Raw genomic sequence first — 19,909 nt, 5'->3', positions numbered from 1 at the left:
AATTTTGTGTAGAAATGGATAATAAGCAAGATAATTTATGGCAAGAGGATTGGTTATCTTACATGCATATGTTATCAAAGTATGTAGGAAGACTGTTGAGCTAAAAATGGTAAAGATTGGGTTGTGGGATGATGGAATCCTCCATAAAAAGGGCCTTGAAACCTTAATGCAGACCTAGTGTTTGATAAAATGCTCAAATGTGCTAGAACCATAATCATCTTCCAAATTTTGATTCGATTTGTTATATTTCTACAATAGATTGAAGTTGCTAAGAATTTCGGAACATTTAGAGTGTAAGGAAGCTCAAGTGAGGTATGTTGGCTAAACTCTTCTCTTAGAATTGAATCCCATGATATTCATGTAAATTATGTAAGTCCCGAGTGATTCATTATGAAATTGGCTTTTCCGAGTAAGATTGGGTTGAAAGATATATGTTCAACAAGCATCCCAAATGCTCTATTCATGTTATGTTACCAATTGAGAATGTGTTAAATTATGGGCTGTGCATTAATAATGTTTTGACTTTAAGTCAAGTTCAAATAAAGGCTATTATGCCAAATTTTGTGAAATATCTCTATATGCATTAGACTCTAAATTGCTCACATGTGTACTACACACTTTGATTTGAATTGTGTTTGTTGTTGATGATGAGGATGGTATTTGAAATTTATAATGTGAGCATGAAATACTGAATATGGCCAACGTGCCAAGAATGATCTTATAATTATGGCCACTAGTGCCAATGAAATGAAAATATGTGAAAGTATTATGAAACGCGATGATTGATATAAAAAGGTTGATGTCTCAAATAAGACAGCCTAGCCGGTCGGGTCGTGATCGGACACCATGCCGCACACATGGTGGTGATTGTGCTGGAAATTGTAATTGAAATTGTAATTGTGGTCGATGTCCCTAATGGATAGCCTAGCCGATCGAGTCGTGATCGGACTCCGTGTTAAAGATGGTGGTATTGATATTGAGAGAAGTTGTGGTTGATGTACCTACTGAGATATCCTAGCCGATCGGGTCATGATCGGACTCCGTGCTAAGAGTACGGTCGTACTAGTTTTGTGAATAATGGTATTGTGAATAGTGGTATTGGTATGGTGAATAATGGTACTGGTATTGTGGATAATGGTATATCGATACTAAAAATCTCCCAATGTGAGATAGGGAAATTAATTTGAACACTGTCTTGATCCTAAATTGAGGTTTGATGTTAATTAAGGCTTTCATTGATATTATGATAAACTTATTTGTATTATTTGTCATACTAGTACTATTCGACAGTACTAACATCCCTTTTGCTGGGGGCGTTGTATCTTTCAATGGATGCAGGTGGTTCCACAGCAGGAGATATTAGTCAGTGATAGCAGTGCACCTTCTTCCCAGCTGACTTGGTGAGCCCTACTTCGTTCCGGGGTCATCAATCTTTTGTACTTTGTGTATTCTGTTTGAGGTATAACCGGGGCCTTGTTGCCGGCATTATCATTATACTCTTCTTTATCTATAGAGGCTCTGTAGACATAGTGTGGGTTGTGTATTGGTGCTGGGAAAGACAAACTATGCTATGTTGTGGTTGTATTACTTGTCCATTTGACACTTTAAAAAATGGAGAAACTTATGGTAAGAAATCGGTAATTGCAGACATGACCACTTTATTGTTTAATTAAAGAAAACATATATTCTCTTTATTCGTGAATGAGTTTGGGTAGAAGGAATCTAACATGCTTGCTCGGTCGGGTTCACTCGGTTGAGCGCCAGTCGCGCTCCTCGATTTTGGGGCGTGACAAACTTGGTATCAGATCCTAAGGTTTTAAAGTGTCCTAGGATGTCTCGGAGCTGTGTCTAGTAGAGTCCTTATTATCGGTGTGTTGTCGACCACACCTCCAGTTCCAACTTCCAATTATGGTATTTCTGATATTGATCTTAGGGGAGCCATACAGATGTTGGCTCAAATAGTGGCTTTCCAAACCCAGAGGTCAAATATTGCACCCACTTCTTCCAGTCAGCCAGGGGATTCTACTGGTTCCAGGGTGAACAGGTTTCTCCAGTTGGATCCTCCAGTGTTCACGGGTACTAACCCAGAGAAAGATCCCCAGGATTTCATTGATGAGATGCACAAGACTCTTAGAGTTATGCGTGCTACTGAAACAGAGGCAGTGGAATTGGCCTCCTACCGCCTGAAAGAGGTGGCATATTCTTGGTTTGAACTATGGGAGGAGTCCCGTGAAGAAGGGAGCCCTCTGCGCGAGGTGGGTGAGTTTGCTAATGCCTTCATTGATCATTTCTTGCTTGCCGAGACTAAGGCAGCCCGTGCTGCTGAGTTTGAGAACTTGAGGCAAGGTAGCTTGAGTGTGTGGGATTACCATATGAGATTCGCATACATGTCTAAATATGCTATTTATATGTTGCCCACTATGCAGGCTAGAGTTCGACGATTTGTGCAGGGCCTTAGTCCTTTGGTAATTAATGAGGCCTCTACAGTAGCCTTGAATTCTGATATGAACTATGGAAAGATGGTGGCATTCGCTCAAGCCACAGAAGGAACATAATGGAGCTAGAGGGTAGCAATAAGGCCCGGTCTACGGGAAACTTTGGTGGTTCTTCAGGTGGTGGCAAGTCAACATTTAGAGGAGGGTCGTCAGGGCCATCACAGTCCTTTGCTTAGTCTTCAGCTAGTGCACCGCCATCAGGGCCTAGTCAGCAGCAGCAGTGGAGCCATTTCAGGACCAGTCAGGGCAACAAGGGATCTAATCAGCAGGGTCGCCATGGTGGTAGATTCCAGCAGCAGAGGAAGCCCCCATGCCCTAGGTGTGGAAAGATGCACCTAGGAATATGCTACATGGACTTACCCATATGCTACGGATGCGGATTGAGGGGTCACATTCAGAGGAATTGTCGTTCGTCCCGCCAGGGTGCGAGCAGGGGTATGGCACAGCCATCCAGTTCTGCAGCTACTACATCCGCAACACCTCCTCCAGCTCGAGGCACTCCAACACCCGCAGGGTGTGGTGCAACTATGGGCGGAGCACAGAGTTCGGGAGGATCCGACCGTTTCTATGTTATGAGGGGTCGCCAGAATTCAGAGGCTTCTCCAAATATTGTCACAGGTATATTGACTATTCAATCTCATGAAGTATATGCTCTTATTGATCCCGGTTCCACTTTGTCATATGTCACACCTTATGTTGCTATGGAATTTGGGATAGAACCAGAACGGCTTTATGAGCCGTTCTCTGTATCTACTCCGGTTGGTGAGTCCATTTTAGCCACGCGGGTTTATAGGGATTGTGTTGTTACGTTGCGTGGTCGGGACACCGTGGCCGATCTTATTGAATTGAGAATGGTCGATTTTGATGTGATATTGGGGATGGATTGGCTTTATTCTTGTTTTACCAAGCTTGATTGCCAAACCAGAACTGTTAGGTTCGAATTTCCAAATGAGCCAGTTATTGAGTGGAAGGGTGATGATGTAGTGCCGAAGGGTAGGTTTATTTCTTACCTAAAGGCCATGAAAATGATCAACAAGGGATGTATTTACCATTTGGTCTAGGTTACGGACATCGATGATGAGGCACCTACACTTGAGTTTGTGCCTGTTGTGAATGAATTTCCGGGAATCTTTCCGGATGAACTCCCTGGGATCCCACCAGATAGGGAGATTGATTTTGGGATTGATGTGATGCCAGACACGCATCCTATATCTATTCCACTCTACAGAATGGCACCGGTAGAACTGAAGGAGCTAAGGGAACAATTGAGAGATTTGTTAGAAAAGGGTTTTATCCGGCCAAGTGTGTCGCCTTGGGGCGCACCGGTCCTTTTTGTAAGAAATAAAGATGGGTCACTGAGAATATGTATTGACTATCGGCAGCTTAATAAGCTAACAATCAAAAATAAGTACCCACTGCCAAGGATAGATGACTTGTTTGATCAATTTTAATGTGCCAGGTACTTCTCCAAAATCGATTTACGATCCGGGTATCACCAATTGAAGATCAGGGAGCGGGATATTCCGAAAATAGCTTTTAGAACCCGGTATGGGCATTTTGAGTTTCTAGTAATGTCTTTTGGGCTAACAAATGCTCCATCAGCCTTCATGGATCTTATGAATCCCGTTTTTAAGCCATTCCTCGACTCCTTTGTGATAGTGTTCATTGACGATATTCTTGTATATTCGCGAAGTCAGGAGGACCATGCTGACCATCTCAGGGTAGTTCTGCAAACCTTACATCAGTACCAGTTATATGCAAAGTTTTCAAAGTGTGAATTTTGGCTTGAATCAGTCATATTCTTGGGTTATGTAGTTTCTAGTGAGGGAACTAAGGTTGATCCTCAGAAAATTTCAGCTGTGAAGAATTGGCCGAGGCCTAAAACTCCAACAAAGATTCGCAGTTTCTTAGGCTTAGCTGGGTATTACATAAAGTTTGTGGAGGGGTCTTCTACTCTTGCCTCTCCATTGACTAAATTGACGCAGAAGGTAATTAAGTTCCAATGGTCAGATGCTTGTGAAAAGAGTTTCCAGGAATTGAAAGCAAGATTGACTATGGCACTGGTGTTGACTCTACCAGAGGGTATAGATGGATTTGTGGTATATTGTGATGCTTCAAAAATCGGTCTTGGATGTGTATTAATGCAACATGGGAAGGTGATATCTTATGCTTCTAGGCAACTAAAGAATCATGAAAAGAACTATCCAACACATGATTTAGAACTTGCGGCGGTGGTATTTGCATTGAAAATTTGGCGTCATTATTTATATGGGGTCCATGTGGATATATTCACGGACCATAAGAGCCTTAAATATATTTTCAAACAGAAGGAATTGAATCTGAGATAGAGAAGATGGCTTGAATTACTCAAGGATTATGACATTGATATTTTATACCATCCGGGGAAGGCTAATGTTGTGGCGGATGCTCTTAGCCGAAAATCTATGGGTAGCTTAGCATACTTGGAGGCATATCAAAGGCCATTGGCCAAAGAAGTTTACCGATTGGCTAGTTTGGGAGTTCGTCTTGCGGACTCTAGTGAAGGAGGGGTAATTATGCAAAATAGGGCTGAATCATCGCTTGTTGTGGAAGTCAAGGAGAAACAATACAATGATCCATTATTGGCGAAATTGAAAGAGGGGATTCATAAACATAAGACCATGGCCTTTTCTCTTGGCATGGATGATGGTACACTAAGGTACCAAGGGCGACTATGTGTTCCAAATGTGGATGATCTCCGGGAAATAATTTTGACTGACGCTCACACTTCTAGGTATTCCGTGTACCCAGGTTCTACAAAAATGTATCATGATCTTAAGGAAGTCTATTGGTGGAATGATATGAAGAGGAAAGTGGCGTACTTTGCGGCAAGATGTCCGAATTTTCAGCAAGTGAAGGCCGAACACCAAAGGCCTGGTGGGTTGGCACAAAACATAGAAATTCCAATGTGGAAGTGGAAAATGATTAATATGGACTTTGTGGTAGGATTACCGCGCACTTCGCGTAAGTTTGACTCAATTTGGGTGATTGTGGATCGACTCACGAAGTCATCACACTTTTTGCCGATTAAGTCTACCGACACAGCGGAGCAGTATGCTCATCTGTATATCAAAGAAATAGTCAGGTTGCATGGCACCCCAGTTTCCATCATTTCTGATTGGGGGGCACAATTCACTGCTAACTTTTGGAAGAAATTTCAACAAGGTTTGGGTACTCAGGTGAATCTTAGTACAGCCTTTCACCCGCAGACTGACGGGAAGGAAGAGCGGACTATTCAGACGCTTGAGGATATGTTGCACGCTTGTGTTATAGACTTCAAAGGTAGCTGGGATGATCATTTACCACTCATAGAATTTGCATATAACAATAGCTATCATGCTAGCATTCAAATGGCACCGTTCGAGGCTTTATATGGTAGGAGATGTAGATCTCCCATTGGGTGGTTTGAAATTGGGGAAGCAGATTTGATAGGGCCGGACCTTGTGCATCAGGCAAAGAAAAAAGTTAAAATCAGTAAGGAGCAGTTGAAGACTGCTCAGAGTCGTCAGAAATCCTATTCGGATGTTCGTCATAGAGATTTGGAGTTCAAAGAAGATGATTGGGTATTCTTGAAAGTTTCCCCCATGAAAGGGGTAATGCGATTTGGTAAGAAAGGTAAATTGAGTCTGAGGTATGTCGGACCGTACAAAATCATTCAGAGGATCGGTGAGGTGACGTACAAGGTTGAGCTACCACCTGAGATGTCATTAGTACACCCGGTGTTTCATGTATCTATGTTGAAGAAAGTAGTTGGAGATCTGACACTCATTGTTCCGGTTGATACCATTAAGGTAAATGAGAAATTGACTTACAAAGAGATTCTGGTTTCTATTATTGATCGTCAAATACGAAAATTGAGAAATAAAGAAATTGCCTCCGTGAAAGTGTTGTGGCGAAACCAACAGGTTGAAGAGGCTACTTGGAAGGCTGAGGAAGAAATGAAGAAAAAGTATCCTTATTTATTTGAATGACCATGTATTTAAAATTTTGATCTAGGAAAATAATTATAAGACTTACTTTTTATGAATTTTATAACATGTGAAAAATTGGCATTACGGGTGTTCCTTTCTGGATATATATTGCTTATGAAACCACATTTGGTGTTTTTTTGTATTATGTTACATTTTTGGAATACGTATATGTTGTTAGGATGTGTTTCTGGGGCTCTCTGACAGGTGGATAGGCCAAGTTACAAGGGAAACTCTGGCAAAATTTTGGAGATTTTGGGAGTTAGTCAAATTTGGGGCTGCTCGAATGTGGTATGAAACAAACTGAGTTGCATAAGATGCTAATGACGGATTTTTACCCTCATTCGAGGTGATCCTAAGCGGGGGAGAATGTAACACCCCGGAAAATTTCGAAGTACTTAAGTGTAAAGCCCGGTAAAGTTTGCAAAGGAAATAATGTTTCATGGTGTCAGACTAGGCTTACGTGTTTGAGGATTCTTGAGGACTTAACATCAAAGTCATTTACATACATTATTTCAGAAGCATACAACTATAGTTGAAATCATTGGGACATACAACACCTCATAATTCTCATTTAGGCAAACAACCACATTTACTGTTCATACTATCACTCCATTAGTACTTTCAATTACTTACAACATCATTATTTCATTGGCTCCCTTTTTTCCATACATATTATTCTTCATTCATGGCACGGTGATTGTATCTTATATTCCATACTTTTATTTCATTACTTTCAAGACTCATCATCATAAACATCAACATAGAGAATATTCTTAAAATCCTTTCCCCAAAATGGCAATACACAATTTCAACTCATAAATATGTAAAGGCTTAAAACCCATTGGAATACTTACGAAGCGTAGCATTAGTTAGAACAACCACATTTGGACATGACTTGAGTAAATAAGCTTTTAGATATGTAACACCCCGAAAAATTTCAAAGTACTTAAGTGTAAATCCCGGAAAAGTTTGCAAAAAAAATAATATTTCATGGTGCCGGACTAGGCTTACGTGTTTGAGGATCGGCTCGGACTTTTTGGGTTGAACAATGCACCAAAAAGTAAAGGAAAAGTTTTGGCAGAAAAGTACATTTCTGCGGTCCATTATGCGACCGCAGAACCACTATGCGGACCGCATAATGGCCGCAGAGTGAGGCAGTTAATTGGGTCAGTTGGAAGCAACTATGCGGTCGACTATGCGACCGCATAACTGTTATGTGGTGCATTATGCGACCGCATAATAGTTATGCGGACCGCATAGTGACCGCATACACTGACAGTTCTTTTAGCCATTTTGTAACCAATTATGCGACCGATCGGTTATGCGATCGCATACCTTGTTCCGGAGCTCCATTTTAGGATTTTTAAAACCCGACCCTATTTCGTTAAATACACTCTTTGGGTCATTTTTGAGCTATTATCTGATATTTTAGAGTGAGAGAGGGTTCCCTAGAGTGAGAAGGTATTCTCCAATATTTGTCCTTCAATTCTTGCCCAAGTTTTGGAAGATTAAGAAAGGAAACTCACTAGGTCTTCATCCTAGAGATAAGATTCTACACCTTAACCCTCAATTTCGAATTTTGTGTAGAAATGGATAATAAGCAAGATAATTTCTAGGCAAGAGGATTGGTTATCTTACATGCTTGTGTTATCAAAGTATGTAGGAAGATTATTGAGCTAAAAATGGTAAATATTGGGTTGTGGGATGATGGAATCCTCCATAAAAAGGGCCTTGAAACCTTAATGCACACCTAGTGTTTGATAAAATGCTCAAATGAGCTAGAACCATAATCATCTTCCCAATTTTGATTCGATTTGTTATATTTCTACAATAGATTAAAGTTGCTAAGAATTTCAGAATATTTAGAGTGTAAGGAAGCTCAAGTGAGGTATGTTGGCTAAACCCTTCTCTTAGAATTGAATCCCACGATATTCATGTAAATTATGTAAGTCCCGAATGATTCATTATGAAATTGGCTATTCCGAGTAAGATTGGGTTGAAAGATATATGTTCAACAAACATCCCAAATTCTCTATTCATGTTATGTTACCAATTGAGAATGTGTTAAAATATGGGCTGTGCATTAATAATGTTTCGACTTTAAGTCAAGTTCAAATGAAGGCTATTATGCCAAATTTTGTGAAATATCTCTATGTGCATTAGACTCTAAATTTCTCACATGTGTACTACACACTTTGATTTGAATTTTGTTTGTTGTTGATGATGAGGATGATATTTGAAATTGATAATGTGAGCATAAAATACTGAATATGGCCAACATGCCAAGAATGATCTTATAATTATGGCCACTAGTGCCAATGAAATGAAAAGATCTGAAAGTATTATGAAATGCGATGATTGATATAAAAAGGTTGATGTCTCAAATAAGACAGCCTAGCCGGTCGGGTCGTGATCGGACACCATGCCGCACACATGGCGGTGATTGTGCTGGAAATTATAATTGAAATTGTGATTGTGGTCGATGTCCCTAATGGATAGCCTAGCCGATCGGGTCGTGATCGGACTCCGTGTTAAAGATGGTGGTATTGATATTAAGAGAAATTATGGTTGATGTCCCTACTGAGATAGCCTAGCCGATCGGGTCGTGATCGAACTCCGTGCTAAGAGTAAGGTGGTACTGGTTTTGTGAATAATGGTATTTTGAATAGTGGTATTTGTATGGTGAATAATGGTACTGTATTGTGGACAATGGTATATCGATACTAAAAATCTCCCAATGTGAGATAGGTAAATTAATTTGAACACCGTCTTGATCCTAAATTGAGGTTTGATGTTAATTAAGGCTTTCATTGATATTATGATAAACTTATTTGTATTATTTGTCATTCTATTGAGAGGGTGTTTAGTTATACATACTAGTGCTATTCGACAGTACTAACATCCCTTTTGCCGGGGGCGCTGCATCTTTTAATAGATGCAGGTGGTTCTACAGCAGGAGATATTGGTCAGTGATAGCAGTGCACCTTCTTCCCAGCTAACTTGGTGAGCCCCACTTCATTCCGGGGTCATGAATCTTTTGTACTTTGTGTATTCTATTTGAGGTATAGCCGGGGCCTTATTGCCGGCATTATCATCATACTCTTCTTTATCTATAGAGGCTCCGTAGACATAGTGTGGGTTGTGTATTGGTGCTGGAAAGGACAAACTATGCTATGTTGTGGTTGTATTACTTGTCCATTTGAGACTTTAAATAACGGTGAAACTTATGGTAAGAAATCGGTAACTGTAGACATGACCACTTTATTGTTTAATTAAATAAAACATATATTCTTTTTATTCATGAATGATTTTGGGTAGAAGGAATCTAGCAGGCTTGCTCGGTCGGGTTCACTCGGTTGAGCGCCGGTCGCGCTCCTCGGTTTTGAGGTGTGACAGGATAATTCTATTTTCAGACTCAATTTGCAATTATTGAATCAAGGCTCATTTCATAATATTTCACACTTCATTTCATTTCATTGGCTCTATTGGCCACAATCATAACTTTCATTATTGGCACGGTGTCTACACTTTATATCCCCAACTCACTGCTTTCACTTTCAAGCATCTTTATAGATTATCGACAAAAAAGAATCTCTAATCACGACTTTGAGTACACCTATGAGCAATTAAGTGTCTTAAGCACATTGATACTTCTTACACAATTTGGCATAATAGCCTTCACTTGAAACACTACTTGGAGTCATAATAGTTTTATACCCAACTCATACTTTGAACACATTCCCGAAGGATAACATCATATGATAAGAGCATCTGGAACACATGTTGAACATATACCTTTCAACACAAAGTTTATTCGGAATAGTTGATTTATAAAGAATAATGCGGGACTTACAAGACCATCATGGAATTCAATTCTAGTTAAGAAGTTTAGCCAACATACCTCGCTTTGAGCTTTCCTTAAATTACTACAATGTTCCAAAAATTCTATCAATCCCAATCTATTTTGAGACATAACAAAATTGAACCATAATTAGGAAGATATTCATGGTTTCAGTTCATTTGAGCATTTTATCAAACACTAGGTGTACAAATTTGGCTACAAGGTTCTTCTACAAGATTTCCTTCATTCTACAACCCAATCTTTACTTATTTGAGCTCAACAATCTTCCCACAAACCTTGGTGGTACATGCATGTATAAATAATACTCTTACACTCAAGAATCATACTCCCAATCACCCATCGTTTACCCAAATTCGAATTTGAAAACTAGGGTATGGAACCTTACCTCTTAGATCAAGAACTTGTGAGATTTCCTTGTTGGATTTCAAAGCTTGGACAAGATCTTGATGAACAAAACACTTCATTTACTTCCTCTCTCTATAACACTCTCACTTCTATCTAAAATACCTCATATAATTGCCCCAAAATAAGCCCCAAGCCTATTTATCAAAATGGGGTCGGGTTATGAAAATAGAAAAATTAACCCTCCGAAATCAGTAATGGACCGCAGAATGGCTATGCAGGTCACACAATGCACCGCAAAATCGGTGCCAAAACTGGGACATTTTTCTGGCCTTCGATAATTTGGTCATAACTTCTTGTAAGTGTCCAAATGACGAACGGTATGAAGCATTGGAAACTAGACTCAAAGGGCTTTAATTTGATAGGTAGATCACCTCCTAAGTAGTTATAGTTTGGTAGCAGCATGCATTTGAAGTAGGATCTTGTGCGAACTCACATGAAACTTTATCCCATCATAAACTTTTCAACTTGACTTAGCCTTGGGGATCTTCTTAGACCATAAACCATTCTTAATGCACCTCATACATATATTATCATGATCAATTGAGATCATTCTTATAATAGCCCTTGTTTGTACACAAAATAATATAATTAGCGCACATCAGCTTTCTTTATAGCGCTTAAGTACTTCAAAAATTTTTGGGGTGTTACAGGATGCACGGGGAATTATACTCAAGTAACGATCCAATGTATTTCATGATTTTACAAATATGAGCAAGTTTATGTTAATTAACCTCGGGTAATAATTCTATATTAGCTTCTTCCAAAGACTAACAAGACTTCTGTCACAACCCAAACCAATGGGCCGCGACAGGCATCCGGTACCTTACTCAACCGAGTACCAATATTATGTATCTTTTTGTATCATACTATCATAGAAAACTGAGCCGGAGAGGCTGCCGTGAGATAGGTAGAATACAACATGTAATACCAACTTATACATAAGACATATGGGCCTATAAGACCAAAATATCCACTCGTACACTGAACATAGGCCGACAAGGCCATACAATCTTTTATGTACATGACATCTGTCTACAAGCCTCTAAGAATACATAATTTTCAAAAGGGTAGGGACAGATCCCCGCCATACCAAACAATACACATCTAAATCATACTGACCAAACAAGCAACTCCGGAGCAAATGGAGTGCACCAACATCTTCCGCTGAGCTGATCGCCTACTTGGAGGACTCTCGACCTGTCTATCGAGACCTGCGGGCATGAAACGCAGCGTCCCCAGGCAAAACGGACATCAGTACAAATAATGTACGGAGTATGTAAGAAAATATACTGAAAGCTGAAACTGAACTGATAATGGAATAACTGAAAGTAACTGGGAGTCAAAGATAATCTGAAGATATACTCACCTGCTGATACTGACTCAACTCTCTCAATACAGTAAGTAAAATAGTTGTTCGGTCCTATAAGGCTCGGTATATATATAACTGCTTTGCCGTAGTAGGCTCGCTCATAGGCGGTCTGCCATACTAGGCTTTGTATCTCGGCCAACTGGGCTCGCTCATAGGTTCTCGGCCATAGTAGGCTCGGTATATAACTTACCATATGATCAGAGGTTGCCCAATAGGGGCCTGCCCATCAATTATAGCTCGATGGTAATGAAAAATACTGTAATACTATATATATATAGGCTCTCTGGTCTCTTGACTGGAAGAAGACAATACTCACTTAAATATGAAGTCCCAATAAGGAGAATACTGTAATTTATGAGACTAGCATAATATATATAAATTCGGGAGTATGAACTTCTCTTTATGCCTCGTTATCAAACACGTGTAATTACGAGATCATACCAAAATGAAGGAAGGGCTTAGCCTTAACATACCCGGAGTAGGGACAAATCCATATGATATTCTTGGAAAAGGTTGCACCATACTCCCTTAGAATCGCAAAATCTCACGTTGCTAAGGTGCGAAGAAATCTCGTTGGAATTTTTGTTTCAAGAAATCTTGTTGAAATCTAGTTGGTTTGAGGTTGCTAACGCTGGAATCCTTGTAGGAATTGGTTGAAGATGTTATGAATTCTCTTTATATATTCTTAACGTTTGTTTTGTAATCTTTGCAATAGGAAAACATTATAAGATAACTTACTTGAATATCTAAAGTCTAAATGAAGCCAAAATGCAAATCTTATATGTCTTTACACGTAGAGGGATGTAGTGTCTTGTATTTAACACTTTAGCTTACCACCTTTCAACTAGATCTATGAGTCACTTAATTTATTTTTTTTTGGGGGGGGGGGGGGTTGCCACATAAAGCAATTTTAATCCTCATCCAATATATCCCTAATTAATTAGGTAATATCCCATTACCCAATAATTAATCAATTACCCACATAATTAAGAATTGTCTCAAATTACTTAAAATACTACTCACTTTTAACACACTGTGTATACCTTACTATTATGGTCATGTGGTACCTTGTATGGCACTAGTCCATAAATACCGGGTATTTTAGCTCGGGCCGTATTTTATCCCAAAATATCAAACTTCGACGAAAATTCATTTCTTCAATTTGCTTACCCTCTCACCTTCATGAATTTACTTATCCCTTGTTTGAAATAGCGTAATACTTATAATCCCAAAATAATCTTATTCCCGAGCTTACGTCGATTAACTTACGGCGAAACTTCAACATACGAAAATGCGGGATGTAATATCTCATTTCCGAGCTTCCATCAATTTACTTATGGCATACTTTCACGTACAAAAACATGGGGTGTTACAACTTCCTAATTGAATTATCCCTAAAATAATTAAGAGATTAAGCACACTCGAATATGGCTACAAGTAGTTCAATCCTATCCCTAGGTAGAATCTATAAAGTGAGGATTAAAGCCTCAAGTTCTTGTTAATTAATCTTTCCCAACCCCAAATTATCTTTTCCAAAATTAATTCGAAATAAATGGGCGAGTCTTATGGTTAGCTAATCCCTTTGGAAACATTAAATAATAAGAATAATTAAAGAAATAATAACTCACTTCATAATAAATAAAAATCGTTCAATACATAAGCACAACAAGATATTTATTCCACACTTTAAATTTGAATATTCCATAAACAAGATTCAAGTGTTGGAAACAAATACTACACACTTAGATATACAATACGAAGCAAGGAAATGAAGAAATGAACATAAATGGGTAACAAATTCTCAACCAAAAGCTTCAAATCTTCAAGACCCAAGTGTGTGTGTGAAAGAACCCTAACTTCCAAACTTGTATTCTCTAGTCAAGGAGACTGAAAATTAAGCCAAAGATATGCCAAAGATATTTAACAAATGAGCTACGTCATGTATTAAAGGGTTTAGGGCCAAAAATGTGAAATTACATAAGTACCCAGATCTGAAGCGTGATCTTCACATTTGCGAAGCTATGTTCGCATTTGCAAACTATGACTTTCCTGTTGACTATCACATTTGCAATAAAGACTTCGCACTTGCGAAGGTTGACTGTCTGGTTTGACTTCGCATTTGCGAACATTGCTTGACTGGGTTGACTTCGCATTTGCAATTTCTTAATCGCAATTGCGATTGCTGCTATCTTCGCATTTCCTACATTTATATCGCAATTACGACATCTGAGGCTATTTTCCAGATTTTCTTCTTTTCAACTTCTTTTTGACTCGTTTTCACTTGGTTTCTTCATGATCACTTCTAAATCACATAGAACCTATAAAATAGAAGTAAACGACATTAAACACACGATTTTATCAATCAAACATAGCATAAATCTAAGCTTAAAGACGAGATAAGTTGGTAAAATACCAACTTATCAAACCTCCAAACTTAAACTGTTGCTTGTCCTCAAGCAATGAAAGCGACGAAATCTCCTTCCAAGTATTTAACTCAATAGTGCATCAATATCATGCCAAAAAGGTCTACTATAAGCACAAACACATGACTTCGATTAGTACCAACAATTAATCCAAAGCATATGAAATACCAAAAGAAATTATTCAAGTGCTCAAACACTATGTAACTTAAAGTAGCAATCAACTCATGACACTAAAGCTTCAATATTTGCCTCTCTATCAATATTAACTTCCCTCGTTCATTCCTCCCAATTGAAAATGGGATTAAATTCACAACTCAAATCTCATGCGCCCTCACACTTAAGAGAGAATCCCACACTCATAAATTGCAATTCAAAACATAAATGAGATATCAAATGGAAAGAATTAACTCTCTCTCAAAAAATGTTCAAATGCACACAAGTAGTACCATAAGCTTGCCCTTCATGTATTTCTTCACTAATGTAGACAAACTTGGTTCAAAATCAATTAGGACTTAAAGGGTTATAGTTTAGGCTTTTGGTTAAGGTAGGGCACAATTTTGGTTAGAGTGACTCAAAACCTCTCTAAGCACTACAATCTTTCAACAATCAAAGTACATTTCCTTCAAGAACTTTTCTACCCTTTCTTCATTTTTTATTTCATCACCTAATCTTCCATTTATTCACAATTCCTTATTTTTCCTTTATTATTACCTTTCACCTTTTAAGCAACCTCCACATTATAACTTTTTCAAACTTCACCCCCAAACTTAGGCTTTTAGCCTATGTTTATACTTTCAAAGTACTTAGGGAGGTAGGGTGCCAAAAGATAAATCAATAAAAAACGAAGGGTTAAAGCTTGTAACATGGTTTCCAAAGAAAAAGTTTAAAGGCTCAAAAGGGGTTGACTTGGGAAAATATACAAAGGTAGGAAATTTAAGTCACAATAGCGGTCTAAGGAAGGCCTAACATCATTTTTCAACCCAAGTTAGTCTAGGATTTTGCCTTGAAGCACATTCCGGGCAAGTTCTAAACTACAAATGATGCAAAAGAACTCACAATAAATCTCACCACACATGGCACATAAAAACTCAAGCGGAATACAATTCCAAAATCCAATTGAAACCAATGAACTCAAAGAAGTCACATATAGCTTAAGAAACTATTTAGTGAATCAAAGAGCCAAAACTTGAGTCTAAAAGTCATGACAATGATCTTTACTTCATTCATTTTTTAATTTTTTTTAAAGATCAAGAATTCATATGCCTAGGTTTAAATCATGTTAGTACCAAGCAAGCTACAAATTGGCCAATGGGCACAAACCCCAACTCATACCACTTATTCTTCATAAATTAACAAAAACTATATCTAAACTACAAGACTAATTCCCTTAAGAAAGTCGCCTAGCTATCTATAATCGGGGAAGGTCGACACAAAAATTTACCAAAAATTACCCGGTTCAAAAAGAAAATTGGCATCCTCGAAAAATAAACCGTGGTAAAAAGAAAACCAAGGATATCGCCACCAAAATAAAACATACTATTTAAAAAAATCAAGAAGCTAACAAACATCAAGTCAATAAAACATACTATATATAAAAATAACGTAGACATGCCGGTTCATGGCGGGCGGTATCCCCGACACGTACAATAGGCGACTCTCGATGACGCTAAAGATGAACACGTTGCGGAAACGGTGATGATCCTGAGAGATCAACAAAAGGCTATCATGGGCCATCTCTCACAGCAAGACCATGCCATGACATAATTGAGACAAGCGTTGTCGGGTGCTTCCAACAACATGAATGGAAGAGGTCCAATTCCTCTCGGTGCTCCCGCAAATCAAACAACGTAAAGGGTTGACAACAACACCTCGAGGGGTGAGGTTGGCTTTGACGAGGCCGGGGGGATCGGCATCAGATCTGGTAATAACAACAGTAATGATCCCTTCAAAACCGTGCTCATGAGGTTTATGAGGGAAATAAACACCCGAATGGACCAAATTTCGGGCGCACCACTAGTGTTGAAGGGACAAGACTAAAAGAAATACACCCAGTTGCCGTTCAAACCGAGCGCCACACCAGAGTTAATTCCGAAGCAGTTCAAAAGATAGATGTACCAAAATATGATGATACTTCGGACCCTCAAGAGCACATCACCACCTATACAATGACAGTGAAAGGAAATGATTTGGCTCCACACGAAATTGAGTCGGTCCTGCTGAAGAAGTTCAGAGAAACCCTCACAAAGAGGGCCCTGACATGGTACTCACTCTTACCCAAACACTCAATAAATTTTTTTGAGATGCTCGCAGACTATCCCACCAAGGCCCATGCCGGGGCCATGAAGGTACAAGTCCAAAAGGCGGATATATTCAGAATTGCGCAAGGAGAGTCCAAATTGTTGCGTGAGTTCGTGACCAGGTTTCAGAAAGAAAGGATGCTGCTACTGATACGCTCAAATTACACCTATATAAATGGTGTAAGGCAGTCAATATCAAATATAATAATCCAACTAGGTTGGGTTCGAATCCCACAGGGAATAGGTGTGAAAAGGTTACTTGAATAGTATGAAACTTGACTTTAGCCGTAGTTCTACTCCGTTAGTTTAAAAAGAGTTTTGTAATTGTGAAAACTCAAGAACAACTATTTTGTTAAGAGAATTTGATTAATTTAATTAAGAAACCAAGGTTGTGTCCCCATCAATGAAATGTAATGCTATCGGTGTTAATATGATATATTTCTAATGGAATGTCCTTTGATATGCAAGTAGTTCCTAAATGACTACCCAATATTTTTCAATAACTAGGTAGTATTTCCTCTTTATGATTTTCCAAAATATAAAAGAGTTACAATTAAGAGCAACTAATTTATGCCAAGTAGAACCCACTTATTGATAAGTTGGTATTTTACCAACTTATATCGTCTTTAAGCTTAAATTTGTGTTATGTTTGATTGACAAAATCGTGTGTTTAATGTCGTTTACTTCTATTTTATAGGTTCTATGTGATTTAAAAGTGATCATAAATAAATCAAGTGAAAACGAGTCAAAAAGAAGAAAATCTGGAAAATGGCCTCAGATGTCGCAATCGCGACATAAATGTGGGAATTGCGAAGATAGCAGCAATCGCAATTGCGATTAAGAAATCGCAAATGCGAAGTCAAGCAGTGTTCGCAAATGCGAAAAAGTGTCGCAAATGCGAAGTCAAACCAGACAGTCAACCTTCGCAAATGCGAAGTCTTTATTGCAAATGCGACAGTCAACATGAAAGTCAGAGTTCAAATGTGAACATAGCTTTGCAATTGCGAAGATCGCGCTTCAGTTCTGGGTACTTATGTAATTTCACATTTTTTGGCCCCAAACCCTTTAATACATGGCGTAGCTCATTTCTAAAATATATTTGGCATATCTTTGGCTTAATTTTGAGTCTCCTTGACTAGAGAACACAAGTTTGGAAGTTAGGGTTCTTGCGCACACACTTGGGTTTTGAAGATTTGAAACTTTTGGTTGAGAATTTCTTACCCATTTATGTTCATTTCTTCATTTTCTTGCTTCGTATTGTATATCTAAGTGTGTAGTATTTTTTTTCAAACACTTGAATCTTGTTTATGGAATATTCAAATTTAAAGTGTGGAATAAATATCTTGTTGTGCTTATGTATTGAACGATTTTTATTTATTATGAAGTGAGTTATTATTTCTTTAATTATTCTTGTTATTTAATGTTTCCAAAGGGATTAGCTAACCCTAGGACTCGCCCATTTACTTCGAATTAATTTTGGGAAAGATAATTTGGGGTTGGGAAAAATTAATTAACATGAACTTGAGGCTTTAACCCTCACTTTATAGATTCTGCCTATGGATAGGATTGAACTACTTGTAGCTATATAGGGGTGTGCTTAATCTCTTAATTATTTTAGGAATAATTCAATTAGAAAGTCTTGTTAGTCTTTAGAAGAAGCTAATATAGAATTATTACCCGAGGCTAATTAACATAAACTCGCTCATATTTATAAAATCGTGAAATACATTGGATCGTTACTTGAGTGTAATTCCTCGTGCATACATACTTGTAGCCATTGATCATTTTACTTGCTTTCTAGGTTAGTTTACATTTTCTCAAGTAGTTATAAATATTTTCTCAACCATTTCTAAGTGTTTGGCTTAGCATAATAAGTGATAATTCTCTTACATGCCTAATCGCCTACATATTGTTCTCTGTGGGATTCGACCCCGACTCATAGTTGGGTAAATTATATTGCATGCGACCGTGTCCAATTACTTTTTAGTAGTGAATTTGGACGTTACCAAAAATGCGGTGCTTGGTGGGAGGCAACCCATCATTTTCAAAATCTTTAGTCATTTTTGAAATTTTTTTTTTAGAATAGCTTAGTTTATTATTTTTTAATAATTTTCCAAGTTTTGGAATTTTTGGAGTTGATTTAAGCAGGTCGGGGTGACTGGAGAGACAAAACCAATAGCTGCTGAAATTGCAGAAGCTCAGTGTTCGCATTTGCGAACTTTGACCCATCGTAAAACCGAGGACTAGGTCGCATTAGTGACCTCTGATGAATTTTTAAAGTTTGCAATTGCGAAGAAGGGGTCGCAAATGCGACATCAGGGGCCTTAAACGTGTAACTGTGTTACATTTTGAACAAAAGTAAAAAATATAATTTTGGGGCTCTCAAACCTTCATCTTCCTCTCTCTCCTAACTCTCAAGTTCCACCATTTTCACTCCTAATTGCAAGCATTAAGGTATGAAGGCTTAATCTTTATGCTCTTTATGTTCTATTGCATCATCATCATCATCTTCTTCTTCTTCTTCTTCTTCTTCTTCTTCTCTCCTTGTGCTCTCAAGTACTAGGGATTAAATTAATTCTTCTTTTTGTGCATAAATTTTTGAAAAACAACAAGAATCGTGTTGTCATTTATGCAGGTGGAGGTGTACGTACGATACCACAACTCTAATCAAGCGGCCATGGCACCTCACCTCAATGTATGCGGGTGGATGTATAACCACATTACCAAGAGCCTACACAAAGAGGCTATGCCACCTCATCCCAATGTATGCAGGTGAAAATGCATCAACGATACCAATACCAACACAAAGCGGCTATGCCGCCTCACTCCAATGTATGTGGGTGGTGGTGCCACAACAATACCAAAATCATACACAAAACGGTCGTACCGCCTCACCTCAATGTAAGCGGGTGGAGGTGCAGTCCCACAATATCATAATCCTTACACAAAGCGGTCATGCCGCCTCACCCCAATATATATATGCGGGTGGAGGTGTATCACAATCACAATCTCTACACAACTTGGCATAATACCTTTCACATAAATCAC

The sequence above is a fragment of the Nicotiana tomentosiformis genome, chromosome 7 (genome assembly GCF_000390325.3).
Source record: "Nicotiana tomentosiformis chromosome 7, ASM39032v3, whole genome shotgun sequence".
Taxonomy (NCBI): Eukaryota; Viridiplantae; Streptophyta; class Magnoliopsida; order Solanales; family Solanaceae; genus Nicotiana; species Nicotiana tomentosiformis.
The sequence above is the reverse complement of the archived record's forward strand: the minus strand, read 5'-3'. Positions refer to the sequence as shown.